This window comes from Anas acuta, chromosome 1, assembly GCF_963932015.1.
Source record: "Anas acuta chromosome 1, bAnaAcu1.1, whole genome shotgun sequence".
NCBI classification, from domain to species: Eukaryota; Metazoa; Chordata; class Aves; order Anseriformes; family Anatidae; genus Anas; species Anas acuta.
In genome coordinates this window covers 134788512-134796363 of record NC_088979.1, presented here as the reverse complement: position 1 = coordinate 134796363, position 7852 = coordinate 134788512, and the positions used below count along the sequence as shown (strand labels likewise).

Here is a 7852-nt window from a genome sequence, read left to right as displayed (position 1 = left end):
TGGGTGGGGAAAAGGCAGACATTTTTTTCTGCTGCTTCATGACACTTGGCTTCTCTTACCACATGGGTGTTTTTCTCTCCCTCATCTGATGTTTGAATCATCCTTCAGCTTTACATGACTCCAGAAAATGAGAACCAATAAGACAGGCAAGAGACATGATCCTCACATCCCCATTGTTTGTTTCCTTGAAATAATTTTATGATGGTAATAAAATCTATCTATCTCTTCCCATGACTGAAAAAAAAAACAACAGGTAAAGCACCTGTAGGAGTAACAGGGCTTGCTGATTCAGATTCATAATTTACTGCAGGCTCTCTGAGGCCTCCAACATTTGTTTTCAATTACCTGGCATTTGTCTTGCTGGTGTGCACAATTAGCTGCTGTTGCTGTAACCAGGTATGGGGTGGGTTTGGTCTCTAGACTCCAGCATGTCACTAGGAGCCAACTTGGAGTAATGACAAAGATCATTTCAGAGAAGGTTTTTTTGTTTGTTTGTTTTGTTTGGTGGGTGAGGGTGGGTGGGTGATTGCATAGCTACATGAGACCACTCCTGATTTGAAATTAAATCTAGACTGTTTTATTCCTGTGTTATTTTGTTATTTAAAAATAAAAAAGCACAATGCACAAGGATTGTATTAAATATGATGATCCTTCCCTTTTGCCCAAAGGTGCTTTGCTACTTATAAGTCTAAAAGTCGTTGGGAGGAATTGAATTCCACATGCATCATCAAGAGTAAGAATCCAGTCATCTCTCTCTGGCTATTACTGCAGCATTATAATTGCCATATTAGTTTTATATTTAATGATTTCTACATCTGTTTCTTCCAGACAGAATAGATTCAGTGATTTGATGCATCTTTTGAATCTTTGTCTGTTCTTTTTTTATTTTTATTTTTAAACATATGAACCTAGAAGAACTTGATACCCTATTTATAATTACAACTGCCTCTACTATTTTCATTGCAAATTTTTTCAAGAAAAAACACAGATACTAGATATTTGGTTTGCTATATAGTTTTATTTGTGTATGCGCACAAAGAAACTGACAGTCCATCATTCTTGTCTTCTTGAGAACAGCTGCAGCAAAATGCTTAGTGTTGTAATAACTGTGAGAGAACCATTCTTCATCCATCCTTGGGCTGCTAGAAAGAGAGACCCTGAGGCCAGAAGGTAATTAGCTGGCTTGTTTTTGAGCTGAGATGCTTGATAAGGTATGTACCAAATCCTCCAAAATGAACTGCAAACTCATGTGCATATTATTAACAGCAAATTTGTTGCCATAGTGGTTTTCAGCTTACTTTACTAGAGTCACTATCTGAAGATAAAATAAAAAGACACTCTTTCTTTTTAAAGCCACTAGCAGCAGTGGGGGAAATGGTGGGTTTGATGCTGGTAATTAGAGCATTTTACAGGTTTCCCCACTCCTTTTTCCTTTGAGAGACCCTGGTCGACTTGTCCATGTGGATGTACCTGCCTATGCCCATTGCAGTGTCCTATGGTCTGTACAAGAGAAAGCAGCCTCAACCCATAATTGCCTATAACTTGCTGTTCACACCGCTGGGTACATGAGACTTTGCCTGGGATGGAATGCTGAGCATCTCTCTTAAGGGACCACTGGTAAGCAAAGAGGGCAAGCAGTTTGCTCAGTAGTATTTGAGGGAGCGGGGAGGAGAAAGACATTCCAGTCCACTCCCTCCCCCCCCCGTCAGAGGAAAATACAGTTTGTGAATCCTAAAACCTTTTTCAAAATCTGAGAGTAAAAAGCAAACTTAAGTCTTCAAAGTGATTGTGAGTCAGTCCCCTTCAAAGCATTTCCATGGATTTCTTGAAGTTTCTTTCCAGTGTGTATTCCAAACGTTTTTGTGGGGATGATAAATTCTTCCTGTCTCACATTTAATTTTGGTCCATCAAACTGGCTCTCATTTTGGTTTTTCTTCTGGCATTAAAGGCTAATTTGCCTCCTCTAATTGAATGCAGAAACTACATCTAACATGACAGCCACTACCCACTCAATAATGGGATATTGTCTTTCCCGACTTGCACTCGCCTTAATTAAAAGCAGAGAGCTGACCTCGGCACTGAACTCTGCCCTATTCCTTGCTAATGCTTTTACACATCACTTCACGCTAAAGCTCGGCAGAGCACATGCAAGGTCCTGGCAGGCCAGCGCTGTTTGTTTGTTTGGCATTGCTGTAAGAGCCAGGCTCGCTCAGTCCGCAGGAGGTGGCTGGTGGCCGTGGCAGCATGCCGCTGCCCCAGCTGCTCCTGGCCGGCGGGACATGGAGAGGCAGCAAGTGCCCTGGGGGGCTCCATGGCATGGGTGGGTATCAAAAAACGTTGTCAATGGGTGGCTGGAGGGGAGCTCTCTGCAGAGCCGATGCAAGCATTGGGATGGGCTATGAAGGGAAGTGCTGGTGAATAGCCCTTGCTTCTTCCGAAAGAAATGCACTTTCCTTGTGCAAGTGATGGTGTGGAAAAGAAACACACAGACATCTGTCAGTAAATAGTGTGGGTATTTTTGTGATTGTTTGACAGAAAAGTGATGGATCAGTGCAATGGGACATATCCCTGAGAAGGACACCTCATCTCTAAACTAAACCAGTATTTTTCAACAGACTGTGGTTTTTACCATAATATTCAGCATTTTACTTGGTCTCCAGCTCCTGGAGAGGGAAGAATTGAAGAGCTCAGCTTTCAGCTAAAAGCCTTCACCCTCCTGCTCCTGGACAGAAAGTAACATTGGGAACTGCCTTACCTGATAGGATAAAAAGTGGAAGGCAAATGTGGCATGCATCCTCCACAACCATTTTGAAAAACCCTGAACACCACCTGAGGTGGTTAATCTTTCAGGGTTTTTCTGGGAGAGGCTGAGGAGCCCTGAGTTACAAGTGCTTTTTGACATTGGGGTTGGCAACGCAAAAGACAAGACATGATTCCTGTTAACAGCCTTCTACAGCTTTACCAGAGGAGGTCCATCACAAGGCAACCATCACCTTTTCTCCAATGCTTAAAATAATTACAATGCCTGAAGCATTCTTGTATCCCCACTCCACAGAAAATCTTTGCTAACAGTTAAAGCTAAATAAAGACAGAGAGCAGTGCTTGCTGCGTTTACCTCATACCACAACTTCTTGGCCACTTGCTTGCAAGCACAGCTGCACAGTGATACTTCTCATCAACTTTGTTTTGCTGTGTCCTTGCATGGTCCAGTTCCCTGCTGCTGGTTCCAGAGCCTTGACCCAGCAGAAGATTTTAATTTCACTACAGACATCCACACTGAACCTAGGAGGTTTCTAGAGTGTGTGGAAGATAACTTCCTGAAACAGCTAGTGAGTGAGCCAGCTAGGGACGGTGTCCCACTGAACCTTTTGCTTGTACGTAGAGAAGGACTTGTGTATGATATGAAGGTTAGAAGCCATCTCAGGCACAGCAATCACAAATTAAAAGAGTTTTCAATTCTTGAAAGAGTAAGGAGTAGGTTTAGCAGAAGATCCACTCTGGACTTCCAGAGGGCAGACTTCGGTCTGTTAAGGAGAATGGCTGGTGGAGTCCCTCAGGAAGTAGTCCTGAAAGGCTGGATGCTCCTTAAGAGGGAAATCCTGAAGGCACGGGAGCAGGCTGTCCCCACGTGCTGAAAGATGAACCAGTGTGGAAGAAGACCAGCCTGGCTGAACAGAGAGCTGTGGCTGGAGCCCAGAAAGAAAAAGGGTTTACAACTTTTGGAAGAAGGGGCAGTACACTCAGGAGAACTACAGAGATGTCATGAGGCTGTGCAGCGTCAAAATTAGTAGGACTAATGCCTAACTTGAGCTCAATCTGGCTACTGCTGTTAAATACAATAGAAAATATTTTTATAAATACATAAACAAGAAGAGGACTAAGGAGAATCTCCATCCTTTGTTGGATGTGGGGGGAAACAGTGACGAGAGATAAGGAAAAGGCTGAGGTAATTAATGCCTTCTTTGCCTCAGTCTTTAGCTGCAAGGCCAGTTGTTCTCTGGGTAATCAGCCCCGTCAGCTGGTAGATAGGGAAAGAGAGCCGAACGGAGTCCTCATAATCCATGAGGAAATGGCCTGCTGAACCTCTTAGATGAATGCAAGTCTATGGGGCCAGATGGGATCCACCTGAGGGTACTGAGAAAGCTGGTAGGAGTGGTAAACTTTATTACTAGGTTAAAGGTTGGTCTAGATGATCTTAGAGGTCTTTTCCAACCTGAGTAATTCTATGATTCAGGCATCACCGAAGATTTCCTTCAGGTCTTGCTTAACACAAAAGGTACCATGCTTGCCTACATTTCTGCCACTAGAAGTGATTAGAGAACTCTCTCTGAGCAGTGTTAAGCTGCTTGGGATGCTTCTCCTCGTTTGTCTAGACAACAGGACCAGCCTAGCAGATGTTCCTCTGGAGACACAATTTCGGGTTTGTGGAGAACACAGAGGGGGATAAAAAGCCCAACTTAAAGTAGTAGTGTTATCCACATCTACAGTAGTTAGAACAGCTATCTGGCATGCAAGAAAATGCAGGTTCAGATCCTTAGGGAAGTGCATAACACAAATTTTCCACTGCAGTGCTGTGTGTAATGAGTATTTGCAGCAGAACCACTGCAGTGGCAGACAGGAAGCTCCACTTCTGGTGTTTAACTTCCAACAACTTAGGTTCCATCTCTCTACAGCATCTTTTAGCTATGAACTCAGTTAGTTTTGCATTAGCATTCTGGCTTTGCCTGGAAAGCATCTGAGCTTTCCCTTAGAGCAGAGATAAAAGCCAGGTTGGGCATGTGTCTGCAAAGAGTGACCCTGGGATAGAAAGATGAGGGAAAGACTAGCCTGAAAGTCAGCATAGCGAATACAGTCAGCAAAGATGCAAGAATTTTTTTTGCAACCCATCATTTCTACTACCCCAGTCAGGAAAACACATTGTTTCTGCATCTGCACAGCAAAAAGCTCTGCTCTGACTGCAGCAGATATGCAGTGGAGCAAGTCATGGGCAAGGGAGAAAAGTTCTCTGTTGGTTAATTTGGATGGACTGCAGTAGCTCCAATCCAAGAACATCTCCTGACCCCACCCCACAACCTGCTGTGCTAGGTATCATGCAACAGCAAGAGAGTTTCTGTCTCCCTTCCAGCGTTTACACCATCCCTGGCAAGAGCATTGCAGATAACACACAAGCAAGGCTTTAATGTTTTCTGCTTGCTTCTCACCCTTCACTCACACTGCAACGCCCCAGCTGTGAACTTTTCACCCTGAACTTGTTCCAGATTGTGAGCCTTTGCAGCAGACAAGTCATAGACCATAAATCCAGTTTTCAGACAATGGTATCTGTTTGTTATTCCCCTCATTGCTTTTCTGCAATTCACTTTCTGTCAACCTTCTGTCTACTGAAATGTATGTGTTGGTAGCACTCTCTTACCTGTGAGAAGGAGAAAAAGGAGACTTGGTTCTAAAATGATGGAGACCATCTGAAGTAGTGAGAAGACACAAGACTCACCAGCTGATTTTGGAGAAATACTGAACACACACAGCTCTGACAGCAATTCCTGAAAGCTGAAAGAAGTCCTACCCTCTGAGAGCCAGAAAAAAAAAAAAAAAAAAAGTAAGTAATGGAGATGTAAGATGGTTGGTTTGGGGCAAAGGCTCCAAGCTGTTTTCTGCTATTTCTTCCTCTTACTGCCTACTCACTGGAGCAAGGGGCACTGCAGCCATGAGCCAGGGTATGGTTCATTTGTAAAACATGTGTGCACATGGGTAGCGGGATCTTCTTATCTGATACTTTAGCTGCTCCATGGAACAGGAGCCAGGACACGTCCTGTATGTTGCTGGAGCATTGGCTCACAGAGGTCACATTAGGTTGGGACAGCAGGTCCTAGGTGCTAACACAGGCTGTCCCAATAGATTGACTGAGTTTGACACAACCCAGAAGACAGCTGCAGGATAAAATAAATCCTGGAAACACCTGCAGAGGGCTAAACTTTCTCTGTGCAATATTAATGCATGATGAAATCAGATCATTTTAAAATTAGGCTACCTGATGTAACAAATAGCTTGATGCTGACTTGGTTAGACACACAGTAATAAAAGCCCCAAGTGACGGTGTTTTTCTAACAGTAAACCTCTTTCTCTTCACCGTAACACCCCAAGTTGGCACCAGAGGATCCTATGATAGAGGGAGAGGTATTTCGTGTGAGACACTAAAGTAAAATGAATGTATGCACAGCCAGTGTCCTTTACAACACCCCCTCCACTTCCACACACATCCAAAATGCGTGTATTTGTACACAACTAGCTTAGTCATCAGAGATTTAAAAAAAAAAAAAGGCAAAGACTAGTTGAGCCAATAGTAGAATTTTGCTAATTAGTGCCAGCCAGCAGCAGAGGCAACAACTTGGTGCTCAGCCTTGCTGACTACTCTCACAATAAACCAAAGCCATGACTCCAGCAAGAAGGTTAGCACAGATCCCTGCCATAAAAGGAGTAGGTTGCTCTTAAAATCTAGCTGATGTGGATGACAAATGTAAGAACATCTAAATAAGAAACAGCTCACTTGGCTGATTGCCTATGCTGGCCCCTACTGCTACTGGAAAAAAAAAAATCTCTCTTAACAACCCAGAGTAAAATAAAAAACAGCTGAATATCTTTTCTTAGATGGCTAGTTTTCACATTCCCATTCAAGACAGTCTGTCTTGCTGTCGGCTCCGTTCTTGGCATGAAACTGGCCCTGAGGTTCCAAATTGGGGATGAGAGGCAAGTATGGTTTTAGAGCTGCTAAACCTTCTGCTTGAAAACCACACTCACATATGCAAAATTTGCACCTTCCTAAATAGCAGTCTTATTCAAGCCAAAAAATAAAAATAAAAAACGAGCTAGCGCCCAACTAATGGTAAGCTAGTGTATGCCAGCAAACCAAGTCGAGTCTTGGTGTAATTAAAGTGGAATCACATCCAGTGCTTCAGAGCCAACATCTAGCTAATATGCCTGCTTTAGTAACCAATCAAATTTATAATAAAGCAGCAGCCTCCAGTGTGAGGAAGGTACAATGCCTACAATTTTTTTTTTTTTCATGGAAAAAAGATGTCAGAGAAAGGAAAGGAAGGAACATTTTGAACTTCTGGGTGAGTGCTTGCCTCTATCCCCAAATCACCCTCCTTTTGGGGACATTTGAAGTGATAAAAAAGGCGGGATATCCTTAAAAACTAAGGGAGTCTTAGATTTACAGTCTAGAGATATATGAAGTATTTCCCCAATCCTCTGAAGAAGAGAAACAAAGCTCCCTCACTTCTGTCTTCCCCATCTTGTTTCGCACATGTGTGTCCAAAAAGCAACAGGTTGCTACACATCAGTTGAAATTTTAAGGTTTATTAGAAAAATACTTGATCTTTTATAGCATTGCATATTTTGTACATCCAATTAAACTGCTGTTTATGACTTTCATTCAAAGTCATGATTTGTTACTAAGTTCTTTGTACAATTAACAGTTAACATGCTTGTACACACAGAATGAGTACCTGTACTAGAATGGTGTCTTACTGAGAGGTAGAGAGCCCTTTCAGGAAACATTAACTGTTTGTACCAGAAAATCATAGGAGCAATGCTATGATTTTACAGCTTCAGCAGATGTTCCCAGTTCCTTCTCTATCCACTGGGGATTTGCAGGGGATGGAAATCCAAAAGTCTTCACTTAATAGGCCTCAAATCAAGCCTCCACATTATGAATAGTTTCACTGCAACACATCTTTATTGTAAATGATACACTGTTATTTCTTCCTCTGTCACACCTACAGCTTTAAAACCTCTAATCAGATCATTTGTTTTCAATTTTGATCTGGGGCAGGTCTTTGAGAAGCCGGGTATGTGG

At 42.7% G+C, this 7852-nt stretch overlaps 1 long non-coding RNA gene across 2 annotated transcripts; it reads left to right on the top strand.

Moving 5' to 3' along the window:
- Positions 1 to 388: 388 nt before the first annotated feature.
- On the top strand, positions 389 to 4164 carry LOC137843334 (uncharacterized). Of its 2 annotated transcripts, XR_011089459.1 has the most exons (4): positions 390 to 478; positions 669 to 733; positions 1078 to 1617; positions 2536 to 4164. It is a non-coding gene; the product is annotated as an uncharacterized lncRNA (long non-coding RNA). The 2 variants fall into 2 exon arrangements; XR_011089458.1 differs by having other exon boundaries at positions 389 to 478; positions 1078 to 4164.
- Positions 4165 to 7852: the final 3688 nt, after the last annotated feature.